We start from the raw sequence: 20,912 nt of genomic DNA, 5'->3' as shown, positions 1-20,912 counted from the left end.
TGAGATCCAGAGCATGCCCATGAAATCATCTGTGTATTTATGATAAGAGCTCACTCCCTCTTGAATAACCTCATGATTGCTTTTGTTAAACCCTTGGCAGCTTAAAAGGCATCTTGCTTTCCAGCGTCTGGGCCTTCTTCCTTTCTCTTTTCTTCTCTCTTCCCCGTACAAGGGCCCCCTCTCTTCACTCAGCTCCCGCTCTCCCTCTCAAATGACATTCTTTCTGTACTTGTCTGCGCAACAGCACAAGGCCCAGGCTGTGCTTCTAAAAGCCAGGAATAATGCCCTAGTCTTTCTGAGTGATTGATGCACTATCCATGGAGAATACAGTGCCTTGGTCAGAGGGCTTCGCAAAGCCATGCACGTTAAGATACCTGCTGATCTGCTTTTTACTTTCACTGTAATTTAAACAGAAGAATTTGGTGAATGTTCCTTGACTATATGGTCTTCCTTGTTGTTGAGAAGCTGAAGCCCAAGATTTCAAGGCAGATCCAGACAAGGAATCACACACAGAGATGTTACGCAAAGGTCTGTATTTAATATTTAAAAGAATTAAAACTTGAAGAAAATATTTTGCTTCAACAGTTCTATGAGGCAAGTCTTTAGTTCAGGCAGTACTGCCTATTGTATTTGAACACACACAGCGTCTTACTTTGACTAGTATATCTAGAGAGCTCCAAGCAGCTGGCATTTCCTTTCCTAAACCCTTGACCTCCTCTGCCAAGGCCCGACGTTACACAAGTACTTTCAGTGTGTATCCAAAGACTAGAATACAGCCCAGGATGTGGATACTTGCCCATCTTGGTTGAGTGGAGACATACTGCTTCACCTTACGCCTGAGCCTGCACCTGAGGCATGCAGACGTCTGCTACAAGACAAGCTCTGAAGTGTTAAGAGATTTCAGTTTTACTGTGATCTTAATAACTGAGAGCAGTTCTATCCTTTAGTGTTACAGGGCACATTCCTGTTTCCATCAAGTCAACAGCAGAATTCTCATTAACTTCAGCCTTAAATAGGAATATTCACTGAACACCTATCAGAGGAAACAGGTATGGTAAAAGTCGGAGAAATGTAAGTGCCTTCACTGAAAATCTTGATCCAAATGTCCTGAAATGCTGGCAGTGTAGATCTGAATCCAAGCTGTGCAGTTCAGAAAAAGCTTTATTGATAACCCTGTAAGAAATTAACCACTGCTTTTCTCCAGTTATAATTTTGTATAAGGAAAGCTTAACCCTTAGGGCATTGACATTTTTCCAAATCGACAGACAGACTGTCAGAGCACAGCTGGCTTTGAGTCAAAAACTATCCTGGGCAAGCTGGAATTTGGAAGAAAATAAGGTAATTGCTATATTAATTTATATAGATAATTAAACAATTTAGTTAATTTACAGTTTCTAATTATATGCTGCTATATGTTATTTTTCTGTTTCTCTAAGTTTCGTGAGTAAAATCAGAACTGAAATGACTCTGTAAAGCTCACAAAGGTTTGCCAAGTTTCAACTAAATGTTGCCATCTACTGTTAGAATAATAATAAAAAAACATAAATGGGTGAAACTAGCACTGTAATTGTGGAAGAACTCAGTGGATATTTGTGTCCTATTGTGCTGATGCACAAGGGAGTTTTCTTGGGATGCACAGGCAATAGTATGTCCGTAAATCCTTTTGTATGTCAGAGGGAGAATAGAATGCATTGTTTGCAAGATCTCATTATGATTACTTTTCAGCTTCTAAAAATGTTGTAATAGTTTCCAGATCCAGCATTTACGGTATTCAGTATGTAGAGAGAAAATAGGCTTCATTGAAAAGCTTGTTCTAAATGTTCCTCATCTATGGTTTTTTTGACTGAGCACATAGAAAAGTGGTGGTAACATGCGTAGCAGATTTCTATACGTTTTACATCAAAATCAGGCAGGAACATCTGGGTAAGGACACAAAGACCTATCGGTTACAGACCGCTTCTGTTCTGAGCTGACAATAGGAAAACTACTGTCAGTCTTTTACTTTATGTACATCAGAAACAGAATTTAAAAGGGGTTAAAAATCTCAAAGAGAAGACTATCCCTGAAGCTCCAAAAATGAAGGCAATGTGCGTGTTCCCATGTATGACACTGGAGCAGGAGATGGATTTCAAGCAGTTATGGGATTTCTGGGTTCCTGCTGAGTGTGCCTTAGCTGGCATACTACACTTATTTCTCCATGTCCCATATTTGCTTGTTGAAAGGAACCCATCGAATTTTCTACATCAGATTTTGTTGGAAAAATATATTCACCTAACAAGGCCTAGTATGTTTCAAACAGAACTTTCCATAACTTTGAAAAATCCTCTGCTCGAGTGTTGTTTCATTACATTCTCAAACAAACATCCTCAGCTGCCTATCACAGGCACGAGTTATGAAAAGGTCAGAGGCTATCCATACTACCTAGAAAAGAAGAAATCTGAATGCAGAAGCAAAAAACATGCATAGTATTATGCAGTGCCACCTACAGCTGGAACGGTGAATTATAAATGACTTTTCAGTAGGCCTGTAGAGACTTTGTGTTGCTGCTGATGGAGCAGCATTGTAGAATGGCTCTTGCTCAGCTGCATAACACAGAACATAAAATGGAGGGAATCATGTTTATTATTTCATTATTTTAATTATTAATCATGTTTACTGTTTCAGAGTTTCTTTGAATTCTGTCAAATCATGTTTCTTTGAGGTACAGGAATATGAATTTTTATTACGTAAGTTCTGATTCAGCAGACAAGTGCAGTTGATGCGAGGTGCAATGTAGGATGGATTGAAAGACATTGAGCAGTAGCCTTGGACCCTGGAACAGTGTACTGAATAGTTTGGTTCACCTTTGTGTATTACCAGCATGAAAGGAAGAACGGGTCAGCCAAAAGCAGGGTCAGAAATAACGTACAGGTCTCTTTGCTAGGAGTTATGCAATACAGGCCAAAGCTCTAAGAGCTTACTGAGGTACAAAAAGGATGGAGTTAGGAAAGCCCAAACTTAGTGGGACTTGATATTATCAAGGGATGTGAAGAGCAGCAATAAGGGCTTCTATGGAAAAAGCTGACACCCAGTGACTTCTTTGCTTTGATTTTTACTGGCTGTGTTTTTCTTTAGGTCTCCTAGGTCCCTAAGCCTACTATCAAGGCCTTGAGGAATTAAGCATTAGTCAGAGTAGAGGAGGATTGAGTTAAGGAGTACTTAAGCAGGACACACAAGTCCATGGGACCAGACTGAATGCATCTCAGGTTGTTGTGGGAACTGGCTGATATCCCTGTGAGACATTCTGTACCATCTTCAGAGTGTCATGGTGTTTCAGAGAGGTTTCTGATGACTTGAAAAAGGTAAATGATGCACAGCCTTGTTCAAAAAGGGCAAGAAGGTGGGTCTAGGGAATGGCAGGCTAGTCAGCCTCACCTCAGCCCATGGTAAGATTATGAAGCGATCCTCCTGGAAGCCATGTCCAGATGACTGAAGGAGAATAAAGTGATTGGAAGCATGGATTTAGCAAGGACAAATCATACCTGACCAACTAGATTGCCTTCTATAACATCCTATGTAGACAAGAGGATACTAGCCAGATGGTGACACAGAGACAGTATAGATGAACTATATGGTAGGTGGATAACTTTCTGGACTGCCAGGCTTATAAGGTAGTGATCACCATTATGAAACCTGTTGTTGGATACCTGTGACATTGTGCAGGAATCAGTCTGGGGCTAGAAGTGTTTAAAGCAATCTTTTGCTTGAAATTTTTTGATTATGAATCTTTTGATTGTGAATAAAAAGCAAACTTTTCTAGCTTCCAGACTCTTAGGGAACTGTATCCAAGCACATGCTGAAATTTGTTACTTTCTTTGCTTCCCTAAAATGTTATTCCTTTGAGTCCGCTTTTTGGGTTATAATCATCAATCAACTGAGAGAAAGGCTGGTCATAGCATGCTAATGCTAGATCTGATAAAGGAAGCATCTCACTACACATGAGAAATGCCTACTTCCAACAGATTATCACTTCACCATCCTTCACTGCAGCTGTCCTAACCCCAGGCTGTTCTGGGATGTGTCCTGCATTAACTTTAGTGCCTTTTCAGTGGTGGCAGTAAAAACTGCTTTAGAGTTACAAAAGCCAGCTCTGATTTACCTAATTCTGGTGATAGGTTGCCTGGTGGACACCACAAAAAAACTCCAATAGCAGATATGGCAATATTTTACTAGGACTTCCCCCATCTAATGCTGTCAGTGAAAACATTTCCTAAAAACCACAGTGGAAGTATCTGGCTTCAGGATGTCTATAGTATTGCTGCTCCGATGCATTAAAAGGCATGTCCTGTTCGTAGATGAGCTGTGCTCTTTCTCTGCATAAGCAAACACATTGAGGGATAGTTTCTCCTTAACTTAGTAGAGATACAGCATGAAGAAGGAAGCAGTGGCCAGTCCAGTCTCATCCATGCAGGAGAAGGCTCTGTGGGGATCTTATCAATGTATATAAATACCTGAAAGCAGCATGTAAAGAAGATGCAGCCAGGCTCTTTCCAGTTGTGCCCAGTGACAGGACCAGAGGCAATGGGCAAAAACTGAAACACAGCAGGTTCCCTCTGAGCATCAGAAAACACCTTTTCACTGTGAGGGTGACAGAGGACTGGCACAGGTTGCCCAGAGAGGTGGTGGCGTCTCCATCCTTGGAGATATTCAAAAGCCTTCTGGACATAGTCCTGGACAATCTGCTCTAGGTGTCTTTGCTTGAGCGGGGGCTTGGACCAGATGTCCTGGTTTTGGCTGGGACAGGGTTAATTTTCTTTCTAGTAGCTGGTATAGTGTTATGGTTTGGATCTAGGATGAGAATAATTGTGATAACACACTGATGTTTCAGTTGTTGCTAAGTGGTGTTTATACCAAGTCAAGGATTTTTCAGCTTCTCATGGCCAGCCAGCAAGAACGCTGGAGGGGCACAAGAAGTTGGGAGGGGACACAGCCAGGACAGCTGACCCAAACTGACCTAAGGGGTATTCCATACCATGTGATGTCATGTCCAGTATATAAACTGGGGGGAGTTGGCTGTGGGAACGTGGATTGCAGCTCGGGAACTAACTGGGCATTGGTCAGCAGGTGGTGAGCAATTGCATTGTGCATCACTTGTCTTGTATATTCCAATTATTTTATTACTATTATTGTCATTTTATGATTATGATTTTTATCATAATTATTTTCTTCCTTTCTGTCCTATTAAACTGTTCTTATCTCAACCCACGAGTTTTATCTTTTTCCTTCCAGTTCTCTCCCCCATCCCACTGGGTCGGGGGGAGTGAGCAAGTGGCTGTGTGGTGCTTAGTTGCTGGCTGGGGTTAAACCATGACACCAGATGACCACCAGAGGTTCCTTCCAACCTCAGCCATTCTGTGATTCTGTGATTCTGAGCAGCTTTTTCCCGTACGAAATTGTGGCATAGTCTACTAATCCCATCTTGTTTAAGAATAGCCCTTTTCTATGGTAGTTAGCAGTATATGTTAGACATGAAGGAGCGTAAGGTAACATGCAGACCTAAATGTGTAGCTATGCGGAAGCACACAATCCTCCTATAACCATGTAACAAAGCAAAGAGTTCCCACAGTTATGTGGAAAGTTTTGTTCCTTCTTCACTTTCAGTTTTGTTCCTTCTTCAGCATATGCGTATTATGAGTCAAAATTTAAGTCACATGAATAAAACCCCCAAAAGTCTAGGCATGTAACAATCAGGTATTAGACTGGTACAAGAGGCAGGGAAAAGGAGTGAAATGCAGTGGGATTTATGAAAACCAGTTCCCAGAGGGTCTTAAATTAGATGTGCACAATAATACAGTTTAATACGGAACATGCTTTTTGTCTGTTTTGGAGACAAACTGATCTGTTCAAGAGAGCTTTCTAGGCTTAATTGGTCACAGTTCCTGGTAAGGACAGAATGTTACAAACATCTGTGAAACTTTGCAACTTGGAGCAGAAACACATAACAAATATTAGAAGCTCCTTGGTTCACACACACCATTTAGCATATGCTGGGTCCAAGGAGAGCAATGATCAAAAGGCCAAACTGTATTTAGGAAGGGCATGTTTTGTAGTCGATTTTTGTTTCGTACCAAACTTTGAAAAATAGGGACTCTGTTGCAGATTTTATGAATTGTAGTGTTGTTGTATGTCATTATTTAATTCTGATTTTCATGACATTTGGTGTTTTTCCTTAAGCAACTGTTGGAGACTGAGGATTATATAATAATTATAATTATAACCACATAATTATAATTAATAAACAATGTACTGATAAAATTATGATGATATAATCTCAGTTTTCATTAAGAGAAGAGCACCCCAAAAAGTTGTTATCTGTTTGTTCTCCCCTTCTGCACAGCCCCTCCAAAAATGTGCTTTCTTGGTATCTTAATGGTTTCATGTCAAATCTCATGATTTTTAAACTGGTCTCATGCTTTTGAAAAAGAGGGCTGAACAATTTTTCTGCTGTTATGAGAAAGACAGATGTGAGGTATGGCAGGCAGTGAATGAAGCTCTTCAGGGTTGAAAGAAGCATAAACAGTTTCCTTTACTATTCAAAATCTTAGTTTCTTTTCACAGAAAGGGGTGGCTCTCTAATGACTGGTGAAAAACACTAGTCTGAGGAAAAGCCTCTTTGTCCCTTTGGAGCCAGTAGTCTTCATCAGTGGTTCAACACTCTTTGTAGATGAAGCTTTGACTCCTTGTCCTTTAAGTGGTGCTTTTAACAACCAAGATCAGTAAGAAAATCCACTTTCCTAAAACGAATGGCAAAGCCCCACTCAATGCCCAGCCTTTCCACAGGACCTAGGCAGATCCATACTCTTTTCTGCAGATCCAGCAGAGGGAGCTTGTTTTACCCAGCAAAAATGCTCAGTTAAATATTAAGTTGTTCAAGATTTTGGGGAAAAAAACATTGCCTAACCAGACATAGTAAGTAAAAATTACATGAAACAAGTTATTAGTTCTTAGCAGATAAATAACTTGGAATGGTTTTCATGGAGTGTAATTAAGTATAAGCACATTTGTGTAATCTAGTATTACAAAAAAGGCCCATGCTCTATGTTTGACAGTAATAATAATGTCATTGTGCTGCACTTCTAGTCAAAATCAGGATCAATTCTGTCATTTGAGTCATCATAAAAATTTATGTCATGACAGATGTGGCGGTTACTTCTTTTTGCTTCAATTTATTCTTTGTATAGGACAATAAAGTCTCAGATAAACTAGGAAACTGTATTGGTTAATATTTATGAAAGCTTTAAATACTTCCAACCAATTATCATTGTTGAGACTGCCATTAGGCATTTGAGTTGGAGCTACATTTAGGGCAGTGTACATACTGGGGTTAAAATTACACACCTGTTGTGGGTGACCTTTTTTCACGTGTTTCATCCATGATTTGTGAAGCATTTTTCTATCAGCCATGATTATTTTACTTTGTTGCCTGGATTTTACAGATATGAAAAATAAGGAGTTATAGTTAGATGTCTTGCTGAGGACTGGGAGAGAACAGAGAATAGAAATCAGATTTCTGGGTTCTCGGTGCTTTGCTCTCCTCACAAAATACCACAGGAATGAATGCACTGTAGACTGAGGACACTGACAGTGAATTGCAAAATAAGGGAAGATAAGGCTGTGTTTGATAAACATTTCATGGTACTGGTCATTGCAGCAGAAGAGATTAATTACCTCAGGGTTACTTTAACCTTTTCAGGTTATATTAATTTAGGACGGCTCGTAATAATTTGTTTGGTAATTACTTGATTGCATAAATATCGGGATCCTATAGCTGTAACTGCTACTAATGCAACCTAAAAGGAGTTTTTTAATTATGCTTAGGATTATATCTGATTTTGAAGTGACACTGATGTATCACATAATTTAATTAGTATCTAGATATCATAGACAATGTACTATCTCTTCTGAGAAACAAAACAACATTGCAAACATTAACAAATGAAATTCTCACAGTGCTTTTGAGATATATTTTACAGGTAGAAAACCTAATTATATGTAGATTGAATGACATACCCACTGTGGTCCACTGCTGCAAACCTATGCCAAATTTTCCCAGTCCCTTTCGTATTACAGACAGGTGAGGTATCAACCATGATGTTCGAGCACAACTGAGCTAGGTTAATATTATTGTTCCCTGTCACCATCCTTCAAAATGAGAAGTTTTTATACCTCACTCATAATCAGCCTCTCCCACCATGAAAGATGTTTAGGGAACATGTATCATCCCGACAGCCCCGTTAGAGGGTGAGCACGTGGCTGGTTATGCTGGTAGATGTGAACTGGTTATAACCTCTGGTGAATGTGGCAGGGATTAACAGATGGGAGGTGGCAGCAGTAAACCTCGTTCAATTACAAATAGAACAGTATGTGAAACTGCAATCACTTTACAGCCCCAAACCTCATAAAAGCTCTCCCCCCATCACATGCTCAATATGATTCTGATGTACATCAAAAAGGGAAAGACACCGAGGAACATGGTGAGGAAAGATTTGGTAAACAGTATTCCTGCTTACAGAGAAAACCTTGTCACTTTTCTTTTGGCCCCAGTGTAAATACTTTTTGCCAAAAAGTACCTATTAATGGCAGATTATTAGTGAAACAAAACAGATCATGTCAGTGAATAATCTGAATCCTTCAAATATTCAAAATGTAGACATAACTGGTGAAATCACTATTAAATAATAATTCTCTGTTTACATAATTATTTAATAGCTACTGAATAGATTTTAATAGTGTGACTGAATCTCCAGGATCAGATGGTGTTAATCAATGCCCTTAATTCAGTTCTGAGGTTTAGATTATGATATTATCCAGCTCCTGGACTCATTTTTAACCTGGTAATCGCTTAACATTTTGTTATTTCACAGATATCAAACAAACAATTGTTTGAGCTTTTTTAAAAGTAGGTATTTTCTAAAAATGTTTATTCAGCATAAGAAAATCTCTTTCAGACCACTCGAATGCAGAGTGATGGGTCACGGATTAGATTTCTCAAGGAAGCCAGAAGTTTGACATTATTGTGCCTGTTTCTAATGAACTCCTGCCAGGTAAATCTTAATTACCATGCAAATCTAAGCCAGACAATTTTTATATTCTGCAATTTTGTAGTGTAACAAAACATCAAGAATATTGGATCTTAACCACTTCTAGCTGCATGTAGCATATTAAATAAGATAATAAGGGAGTTCTTTAACAATATATCTGTGGGGTATGGGTAGGGTGTTTTGGTTTATTTGTTTGGTTTGCATTCAGTAGATACAATAAAAGACCTCATCATGGAGTGTAATGTCTTTCTAACTTTAGGACTGAAAACACTGGAAAGTTCTGCCACCTCCAGAGTTTAAAGGGACTCTACTACAGCGGCTCTCATTTTGTCATCCCCTGAGCAGCACTTTCCTAACCTCAAATAGCATATTCAAGAGGTAATTAGCACAACAAAATCTGGCTATAATAATCTGAACCCCCTTATTTTAACACTAATTAACTGACATTAGAATAAGTTTTAAAATCTACTGTTTTGTTACCAAGAATAGAAAATGCATTTATGTAGGGTTTATAACGTAGGTTGTCGAGCTTGTGCTTAGGGAGCTCTCAGTGTAGCCAATATAAGGGTCACAACTGAATTGACAAAAGCTATCCCCAGAGATATAAGATGGTACATAAAAAAAAAGAAAACAAAAATTACAGTATCTTTTCACTGCAATCCAAAAAGCCCCACAGACGCAGAGCTAGTAGTCAACATCTGACAGTTGCCAACAGGACAATATCAACAGGGAAATGAATTTGATCTCTCCTGGGCCCACTGGTACACTGCTGTTATCTCATTGACAGTAATAGTATTTTACTAGCCTAATGCATTAGCTGTGTTGTCAGCATTATACAGAATGAACTTATGATATATTTCTAATATACCATCCGCTATGCTTGTGAGGGTGTTTTCAGCAATAAAATATTTTAAAATCTGAAGGGAACATTGAAAACAGAAGAGGAGAAAAGACTTTTTGATAGTCAAACAACAGAAAAAGTAGTTCTGTATAGATGATGCACACAGACTTGAACATGGGATGTTCCAAGTAACAGCAGTTCTGGCGGTACGAACGTCACCTTTCTCTGAGAAACACATTGGTAGCAGGGAGTGGCCATATCCCTAAAAAGGCTGAGAAGAAACTTGAAAGCACCTTTACAGAAGGTGAAGCACCATTTCAAGTTTTAGCAGAATTATACAAAGATTTGATCAATTTTCACAACAGTCCATATAACTGAACTGTTTATGGACCATCTTATCTCTTATTAGTCTCTTGTTAATTCTGTTGTGACATGATTTTACACTGGAAATCAGGGCCTACAGAAAGCAGCTGAAAGACAAAAAGGAATCTGTGTGAGTTCCCTTATAAAAACATTTTTGTTCTGTGTGTAGTATTGGTAGCATTTTTCCTGCAACAGCAATGAGCACAGTCTGATAGCTGAAGATAAATGCTGAGCTGTAGCAGCAATATTTGTGAACAGTTACTCCAGCCATAGGTGCTGTGAGCTGGTGATGGTAGGCAAACACAGCTATCATAAGGCTTTATCATAAATATCCATCAAGGCTGCAAAGCAGACTCCCTGGCAGAGAGTGGTGCTGCTTCTGATCCATGCACCTCCAGTGTCTGCTAGGCGTGGGATAGTAGCAATACATTGCTAGAAGGATTATACTATGCTGCTAATGACTATTCATGTATTAGAGGAATTAGACAACTAGTCATTATGATGAAGACTTCAGGAAACTAACATCTTTTGAACTGAAGAAGCACAGGAGCTTGGGATGCACACAACAGAAAGAGAGAATTCATGGTTGTTGGTTGACACTAAAGGGGACAATGCTGCCTAGACTAAGGTGAAGATAACAAGCTGTTTGGTTGCAGAAGTGCGACTGAAAGGTCATCTCATTCCTTCTTACATAATTCTGAGATAAGTTTTCATATTGGAACAACAAGTCAGAGAGATCTACTTATTTCCAACAACAAAAGCTAAACCTTGTTACAAAACATTCTGGGTGTCATGTGTACCTTGTTTTGTGAAAGCTGAGTTTCTGTTCTTTTTATCAACAATCTGTTATTTAAAAAATGGGTTTTGAAATCCTTTTCTTAATTTGAAAGATGCTTAAATACCATCCATGATAAGGTACTGTTTGGTTATGTGATTGGAATGACCTAATGAGTATTCCATTATTACAGCTGCTCTGAATATTTTTGTCAGTCCTTTACACACAAGATAAAGCAGCCATTGCATAAGAGACGTATGTGAACATTTCCTTTGTGTTTTTGTCTCACAGTTATCCTTTCCATAGAACAAGCTGTAAATCAAGTTAAATGTGGCTCCCATAAAATTTTTCCACCATTGCCTTAGTTATTTGATGGAAAAGTTTTTTCTGAAGAGATGCAGTACGGTACTGTCTGGACAGCCAAGCAATCTACATTTGCTTGACTCCTCTGCACTGTAACACCCAAAAGTCTGAGAATTTTGCAAGTGGGACTTTGCTGTTTATTTAAACAGATGGCCTTGACTGTAGCTATCCGTGCATCTACATCAAATCTGAGTATCAAAGGCAGGATTTCAAACCAGGAAACTCCAAACCATGGTCTGCTTTGGTCTGACATGCTCATTACAGAGGGATATATCACCTCTAAACTGCCTTGGAGCTAGAACAATTTTCAAAAATAAAAAGTAAAACAAATAATGGTTGTGAATTAAGACAAGTTTTGGCATATGTGTGCTAGGCAGACTGAAACACAGCTGGATGGGATAGGTGTTAGCTTTCAGTCACTGTCACTGTCCCCCCCTGGTTTCTTCTCAGCATTATGTGAGGCAAGTTTCTGCACCAGAAAAATTCCAACTGAACAGAGTCATAGGATGCTTTATGGCTTTCCTCAGGCTCACATAAGGTTTAATTTGCCAGCCAGATTTACTTAAAGGCAGGTTTAGTATCCAGTGTTTTGTTTAGACATTATGATAATTCATGTCTAAGTAAAAACCATCCACTAACTCTTACATTAAGCCAGTACTAACATAAAATGAGAAATTCATTTAAAAAGTGATTTTAAATTGTGAGATGTCCATCATCAACCTCAGGTTTTGATAAAGGATTTTTTTTTTTAAACTGTCTTGAAAAAAACACTTATACACTTCAAAATCAAATATTTTTACTATCTAATATTACATTTTAAATATATCCTAAGCATTCTGCAGACTGCATTGAATTCCCATATAATCTGTCCACACATAATAACTCGGACAACTAAAAAATAAGTATAATAAGAGGCTGAATTTCTATGTTTTACCCAGTTGCAAACATAATACTGTGTTGCAAGTGTTTAGTTTAACCACAAGGACTTTTCAGGCTCATTTAATGGTACCATGTCATCAGGATGATTGCAATGGAACTTAGTTTATCAAAGAATTTGCTTTGAAATGCACACACCTTAGGGCAGTTCACTTCTTTTTTTCAGAAAAGTACACAGGGCTTAGCAGCTGAGTTAGCTCTTCTGCATCCTTAACATAGCACAGGAAAAAGCCTTTTACTCTGGGGCCATTTTGCTAGATGTTACGTCATCATTCAAGAGGGAAATAACCCATCACATGTATCCATGGGCTCCTTTATTTTGATATAATTACATGGGAACAGAAATTCAATCCAGTGAAAATTTAAGTCATGATACACAAGGAAAGAAAGGCAGTAACATAAGGGGAAGACAGATGGCAGGGTGACAGGATTTTACTGGAAGCAATAGCATAATCTGAACTGTAGCAGTAACATTTCCTGCAATACCAAAAATTGTACTACAGATGGCCTCTCAGATGTCTTGGGGCAAAGGTCTGCTCTACCACTGTAAGTTAGGATGCTTATACACTTAAGAGGTCTTGCTATTCCCAAATAGCCACACCTTGAACACAAAAAAGGATGAAGTGTCTTTAGTTTAAACCCACTTGCCTCTGGGTTTTGTCTTGTTCTGAAACCCTCTTCTCCTTGATGTTGCCATTGTCTACTCTAATGTAAGGCAACCTTACCACCTGTGAACATAGCTAAGTTTCTTCTGCTTCTGCTACCAAGGAACATCCAACCACTGCTTCTTGGATAATTTTTAAATGGGGGAAATACTGGAAACACAGTGTGCCAGGATTATTTCAAGGAGACCTACTTGTATTCAGTGCCACTAGGCCAAGATTCCCAATTTCCAAGTTAATCAAGATCTTACCTAAATTTTAGTAACCACAGTCAATTAAAGAAACATAACTAACATGCTATCAAATCAAAGAATCTGCAGAGGCTCATGTTTTGTATTCAGACATGCTGACATGGTCTAATGTGACAAGTTTTTCCCTTGATGCCAACAGCAACTAGTCAGGTTTAACAGTTATGAAAGCACAAGCTGAATCAAAGGCAGAGGCATACTTACTAATGTTGCAAACATGCTTTTGAGTTTAAAATGTTTTAAAGATCACTCTTTTTCTTGAATGACACACAGTATTGTGCAATCAGTAGCTTTGCATTGGTTTCTCTAACAATAATCTGGTTTGGTTTCAACAAAAGAGAAGTATGGAGAATAGAAGCAAGAGGGAAAGATTACCGGGCTGCTAGTAGGCTTTAAATATGAAGCAGATGATAGGCATTTAATCAACGTGAGACCATGCACAAGTATTACAGATGTAAAAGTCTTTCATTTAGCACGTGGAATCTTACAAAGCAATGCAAATAAAGCTGTACATATGTGTTTAGGTGCAGAAATGTGGCCTTGTGTACTATTAAAATAATTTAGACCTTTGGATCAAATCCAAGGCACTGCAAATACTGGGACAAGATAAACTCCTAGAAATGGAAATAATTTGCAGCACAATTGTGGATATTCCTATTATTATGCCAGCACATACAACCAACCACATTGGGTGGAGTTATTAAAAAAAAGGAAAGAAAAAAGACCATAGTCTGAATAGACTGGCAAACTGACATCTTCTTATTTATTTGTGGTTAGTAGAAGAAAAATCAGCCAACTCCTTTTTTCATAATCACAGGGAGTTTGGCTGAAACAATGTAATCTATATTCATGCACCTTGGCAAAAAGCTGGAAAATTCCAGGCAATCTTGCTAATCTATACATTTAACCATTTAACCATTCATACCCATGACTTGGCACCTATAACTCCCAGCAAAAATATAATACATGCATGCACTGGGCAAGATCCATGTTACAAAGCCTTTGTCAATTCTGAAAACATAGGAGAAGACACTTAAAATTGTCCTAAATGTTTTTGTACCAACTAAGGTGCTCAGTCTCTAGCTACTGCTTCCTTCTCTGGCTCACACAGGCTTCGGGGATGTTGACAGGGAAGGTTGTCAAGCTTTCAGTTCCCATTTCTTGGCACTCATGGACTCCCTCTGCTCAACTGCCTGTGCTGCCATGCACAGCTATACATTATAGAAATGTTAAAAAATAAATAAATTTGCAAGCACTGACATTTTATTTTGGTTAACAGGTCTGGGTTGGTTTTTTTTCCTTTTGCTTTCCTGAGAATCAGAATCAGTGAGGCTGGCCAGCCCCTCTGGAAGTCTTTAGTTCCACTGTGGCTTGAACAGGGTCAGCTACAGCTGGTTGCCCAGGACTATGTCAAGTTGGGTTTGAGTATCTCCAAGGATGGAGGCTGCACAACCTCTCCGGGCAACCTGGTCTGGTGTTCAACCACCCTTAGAGTAAGTAAGTTTTTCTTAGATTTATAAGGAATTTCCTTTATTTCAATTTGTGCCCATTGCCTTCTGTTCTGTCACTCTATACAACAGAAAGGAGCCTGGGTCCATCTTCTTTACCCTCTGATCAGGTATTTATGCACATTGATAAGATTCTTCCTAAGCCTGCTCTTCTTGAGCTAAAAAGTCCCAGCTCTCTCACCCTCTCCAAGCTCCAAGCCCTTCATCATCTTAGTGGCTCTTCAGTGGACTCACTCCAGTATGCCCATGCCTCTCTTGTACTAGGGAGCCCAGAACTGGACACACCACCCAGATGTGTCTCAGCAGTGCTGAGTACAGAGAAAGGATCACCTCCCTTGACCTGCTGCAATACTCTGTCTGATGCAGCCAAGGAGGCTGTCAGCCTTCTTTGCCACAAGGGTACATTGCTGGCTCATGGTCAACTTGGTGTCCACCAGAACTCCCAGGGCCTTCTCTGACAAGCTGCTTTCCCGTTGGTCAGCCCCCAGCATGTGCTGGTGCATGGAGCTGTTCTTCCCCAGGTGCAGGGTTTGGCTCTTCCACTTGTTGAGCTTTGTGGAGTTCCTGTCAGCCCATTTCTCCAGCCTGACAAGACCAGACCCCTCTGAATGGCAGCACAACTGTCTGGTGTGCTTACCAATTCCTTCCACTTTCTAAACTAATTAACAAAACTGTGAAGGTACTTTCTATTATCAATCTTTTATTATCACTGTCAGACACAGAATTAAAAAGTGAGACTAAATGGTGGATATGTAATAAAGACAATTACTAGAATAACTCTACTATTAACACTTGTGTTTTGAAACATTAACTCTCAAGCCTCAACAGAAATCCTTCTTTGATCATTCAGTGTTACCAACATTTGGTATTTTACTAGAAATCTTATCTTCTGCCTTGTCTGTTCAAAACCTGTTACAATGTGCCAGCTTGCTGTGATAGTCCAGTGGCTGGTACTATGTGCAGTGGCTATGGCAACCTTGGTTCAAATCTGACTTACAGCAGGAGGGGAACATGTGTTTTTATGCTTCCTTTTCAACAGCTTTTAAAATAATTTTGTAACTTTGAATGTCCTTTCACCAGATTTTCCTCCATCAGTAGGCACAGCATTGAAAACAGAAAGAAGATTCGCAGACCAAAATTATTGCATGTTCGAAGATAGACATTGGCCAAGCAGAAGGCAACGAAAGATTTCCACACCAGACTGCAATGGCCAAAAGGAGCAGGAATATTTTTCTGCCACCATAACATTTGTGCCTGTCTTCTGCATGTAATTCTCAGTTGGCAGCACCGGTTTTGGTTGGGGGATGCCAGGGCATGCCACAATAGTAGTGGTCACCCCGGGGAGGAGGCCAGCATATGAAACATTATAGCTGGTCCGTGCTAGATGGCAATGCTTGCGTGGCTCTGCTAGAGGGGACAGAAAATACGAGACACTGGACATGTCCTCTGTAGCTTGCCGTGATCGTATAGTGGTTAGTACTCTGCGTTGTGGCCGCAGGAACCTCGGTTCAAATCCGAGTCACGGCACAGGGGAGAGAGGACGGTTTTAGTCCTTGCTTTTGGATATTTGGTGCTGGAGGCACACCACCGGGGATGTGACACCCACCCCAGCTCTCACTCTGCAGTAACTGCTGAACAGGTCTCAGTGTCTGAAGCACAGAAAAAAACAGATGACAGGAAGCAGTAGCTGAAAAAAAAAAGTTTTTGTAGCTCATTGCTATATGATAAAGTGGTTGACACTCTTTGCACTGTTGTTTTTTTGCCTCCTTTTGTGTGATTTCAAGCAGTTTACACAGATGTTATTGTACTACGGTTGGCTGGGACAACATTTTCGCTGACTTCACTCTGTCAGTTTTTTAACATCTCCTTTCTCTCTCCCAGTGAAGACTGATTTCTTTCTATGATCTGTCCCCAGGGATGACTCACCACAACAGAAAATTCCAGTGGAGTTTTTTCAGGGAGGAGCAGCAAAGGAGGCATGAAATTACATGCAATCAATTTCTTTACTGTGAGGCTTTTTAGTATCTTTGTTCCAAGAATGATGCACTTATGAGGCTGGTAATCAATGCAGCAAATGGGAGACATCATGTCTAGGTCTGAAATTTGATTAAAAAGAGAAGCAAGACACTGTTGGAAATGCAGTGCCATTTTTGTGGGTAGAGGATGATGTGACTGGGAGGATTCTGCCAAAAGGGGGAAAAATGGTCTGACATGATTCTCTATTTATCTAAGCACCATTCACTCATCCTGCCTATGCTGGCTGGTGAGTGTTGCTGTTTATTGGGGTGGGGGTGCAAGGGACCAGTGGTTTTCCAGTATGGGGATGGTAAGGTAAGGAAGTTAGGTGAAAGGCACAAGGGAAGATATTTTCAAGAAACACTCCCAAGTGCCTACAGATAGGCACTTTATATACTGATTGAACCATGCAGCAACACAGTTCTAATTTGTTATCAACACAAGATGCTCAAAAATGTATTCATGAACTTCAGATCATATGACTAATTCTGATTTCATCATTTGATAGCTATACATCTTGCTGACTGAAGTAAAAACTACTCATTTTGACCAGATGATTTCTTTGTACTTAAACACACAGCCTGACTAAAAAACAGGGGATGAAAAAGGAGAATGCAACAAATACTAATTTATGCAAAATGGCTGTATGTTTCTAACAGCTGAGGCCGGAGTCTCAAAAGTTTTCCTTACTGAAGACAGTGGATGTCCTTCTTAGGTCAAACACTATTCAGGCATCCAGACACAGGCTTCCCAGCTCTGGGCAAACTTTCTCCAGGTCTCTGTCCAGGGGTCAGTAAGGAAGCAAGACTATCTTGAAACTATTAAGATGAAAAAGGATTGTTTTTAAAGCAGGACTCATATAACTATGAAGACCAGCAGGGAATATTTAATTCCATTAAACCCATCTCTCAGCAAACAAGAAATAGGAAGGACAATATGGTGAAACAAACCAGTTCAATAGCTGGTGGATCAACCTTAAATCTTTTTCTAGAATTTGAACTTTTGTCTCTCTTGAAGACTTCACCTTTCTTACAGTAGGCCTTCTAGAGTTCTTTTGTAATTATTTTTCAGTCAGGTTCAGTTCTTATGTAAAAAAAATTCAAACCAATATGCTAGTTTTCTTACTGTTGCTTTAGCTAAATGATTCAGACTTTTCTTTCTCAAGTGTAACAGTAAAACAGTAATTTACCCCATGTGGTTTTAATACAAATGCCTTCATGGTTATATCATAAAGAAGTTTTCTTCTCTGTGCCAGTGCAAAGGTCAGTACACCTTCTCGCCTTCAGCTGCATGGTGAATAATAGCAACAGTGCAGGTCCCAGAATAAAAACATCCTACTATTCCAGATTTTCCTAAAGAGTTTAGACAGACCTGCCACCCCCAAACAAATTAGTGATACAATTCTGGAGACTGAAATAAGAGGTTTGCTGCTCATATCAGAGAACAGCAACAGCAACAACAACAACAACAACAAAATTATTATTCCAGGAGTCTAGAAGCACAAGATCTAAACTGGGAACGCAGGGATCCACGAGAAATAAATTACCAGAAATAGTGCAGTGGCTATATTGTTGGCTCCATGCATAAGTCTCAGGTGCAAAAGGCATGTAGGTGCTGGTTTAGCAGCACAGAGGCATCAGTTATGTTAACATTACCGACCATGTTATAAGAGAAAATTTTTGCTGTATTAGCATGGAATATCAAAACTATGCTCACTTCTCAAAGATTTTTAAGACACTATGTTTTGGGATCCCTTTGGATGGAGGCTTCTTTGTGACAAAGAAGATATTCCTTTAAAAGGAGTATCACAAAGTGTCATCTTCTGAGTTGTATTTGGTGCAAAGAAAACATATACAACATTTCTTTATAAAAGAGTGGAGGAAAAAGTGGTAAAACATTGAGCACATGAATGACTTTCATCAAAGCTTTGTGAAAGAGATATTTACCAGGTGTGTTTGAATCTAACTCAAAGAGCTGATTTTGCTTCTGTGAAATTCCAAATCAAGAAGACACATCTATAAAGTTTTTAGAATAAAAAATCAGGAATTTAGAATTTAAGAAATATAAAACCAGAGAGAAATATTTTTTAAAAAAAGCAACATAAAACATTATTTAGATAGACACTTTTGGACATTTGGTAGTTTGGGGGTTTTGCTGAACTCTTGATGAAGAAGTGAAACGAGGCCCTACTCAGTAGTTTGAAAAGTAGTGCAGAAAATTGTAGGATTCAAACCTGAGCCAAAGCTTAGCATAAAGTGGTACAAGTCAAAAGCTTCAAACATTGACCACAGTCTTCACATGTGTTCCAGTGCAGCAAGTGACTACTGGACCTTTACAAATAAGAAGCCATACAGTCTTATTTAGAGAGAAGGACATGCTTTCTTTTAAGAAACACCAAAGACAGATGATGAGAAAAGCTACAGAACTGCAGCATCAGACATTGTTTATGCAGTTATGTTTACACATCAAGCTCAGGAATCTCCCTGTCTGCCAAATTTTCCCCAATTACTACCCATCCTGCAATAATACCTTGTAAACTCAGAGCTGAATTTCCAGAGGTAAAATCATCCCACCTGTGAAATGAATTCCTGGCATTCTTTGCTAAAACACAACCAGCTATTTAAGCTTTCAGGAGGTCTCTTTACCACAGAAGATCTCCTTTCAAAGACTCTTCTTGACCAGAGCCCTTTGAAAGGATTTCAGAGGGGACCTATAAAAGTTTTAATATGCGCTGCACTCCTGTAAAGAGAATGAAAAACAGAATTAATTTGATTTGATGACTGGAGATTCAAAACAGCCACTGCTTTCTATCCTGCTCAACACCTGATATCAACATCAGACAGGATACAACCAACTCTGCTGCACTGCTGAAAAATGAAGGAAGTAGAACAGAAATCTATGTTGCGTTCAGTTAATACTTCAAAAGTTTTTACAAGTTTTTCTGTTCAGTGTTGCCTGCTAAACAACTAAGTGTCTTTCTCCATAGCTTAAAAACTCTAGCAGTTTTAACTCTAATCAACAGCTAATGTTGAAATACAATAACAAGAAATAAATCTCTCCCCGAGCATTGTTGATGGGTATGTCATATTAGTTTCAGTGCCCACATGTGAATTAGGCATGTTGGGGATATGGAGATAGAGACCTCTAAGTCTTAAAGGTTTTACATTCTGTGCAGAATGGACTATGCATGAGAACAATGGCAGGCACAAAAGAACACAGAAGAGCTGCAGAATATGTGCTCTCTTTTCCTCTCTCATTTTTAAAATAGTATTCTTCATTTCCCACCAGATCAGCTTGCTGCATAAAGGCAGAGAAAGCTGCTGAAGCGAACACTTCTCTCTGGCCTTCAAATCGTTCTTAGAGAAAAAGAGTTTCAGAAACAGATTTATGTAAACCTGGATCCTTGTTAATACTTTGAACATATTATTATTAGACCATGGTGTGAGAGACTGAAGGAGTTAATGCCTCAAACACTGTGGTGGGGCAAGTTCTGCATAATGGCAATGACCCCTGCCTAGCAAGGAGCTGCAGGTGAGGAGTTGGTCAGCAACAGGACATGGAGGCCGGCTGTGCAGTGAGGGAGGGTGCGCAGTTCCCTGTTCTGACATTCTGAGCGGGGCAGCTCACCGTGTTTGGCCAAATGTCAAACAAGGGTCACACCTGCAGGGAGGGAGAAGTTACTCTCCAAACAACCCCCCAAGCCCAATGACCCATTTCCTGAAGGTTCTGGAAGCACAAACCGTGCATGACAGCTAATTAGCGTAATGAGTTTGAGTGCCTGCCTGAAGGAGGGGCAAGGAGATGATAAAAGGACACAAACTGAAGCCCCATGTGTGGGTGCCCTCTGGAACTGGACCCTCAGGCTGGTGGGACCAATGCTGGACCCAGAACCAGTGAAATCTTTCTCTTTTCTCTCTCTCTCTCCCTCTGTCTCTTTTTTTTTCCATAATCCCTACACCTCATCCCTTTAAAGATAAACCAAGTTTACCAAGTCTGGGACTAGGAGTAGATCCGGCCGCCCCTGGGATCCTCTCTGAGAAGGAGTCTAGAAAGCAAGGGGATCCGCTACGAACCTCGTGACTCAACGGGAAGGATCTCCTTATTTTCTTCCCTGAACTGA

General features: G+C 39.6%; 1 protein-coding gene and 1 non-coding gene across 8 annotated transcripts in view; one reads left to right on the top strand and one right to left on the bottom strand.

Annotated features, from left to right (window-relative positions):
* NFIB (nuclear factor I B) overlaps window positions 1-20,912 on the bottom strand; it is a 279,147-nt gene that overhangs the window by 206,301 nt on the left and 51,934 nt on the right. The window lies entirely within an intron of this gene.
* Window positions 16,232-16,303, top strand: TRNAH-GUG (transfer RNA histidin (anticodon GUG)). Its single transcript has one exon. It is a non-coding gene; the product is annotated as a tRNA-His (tRNA).

This window comes from Harpia harpyja, chromosome Z, assembly GCF_026419915.1.
Source record: "Harpia harpyja isolate bHarHar1 chromosome Z, bHarHar1 primary haplotype, whole genome shotgun sequence".
NCBI lineage: Eukaryota > Metazoa > Chordata > Aves > Accipitriformes > Accipitridae > Harpia > Harpia harpyja.
This window is presented reverse-complemented; position numbering and strand designations above follow the sequence as displayed.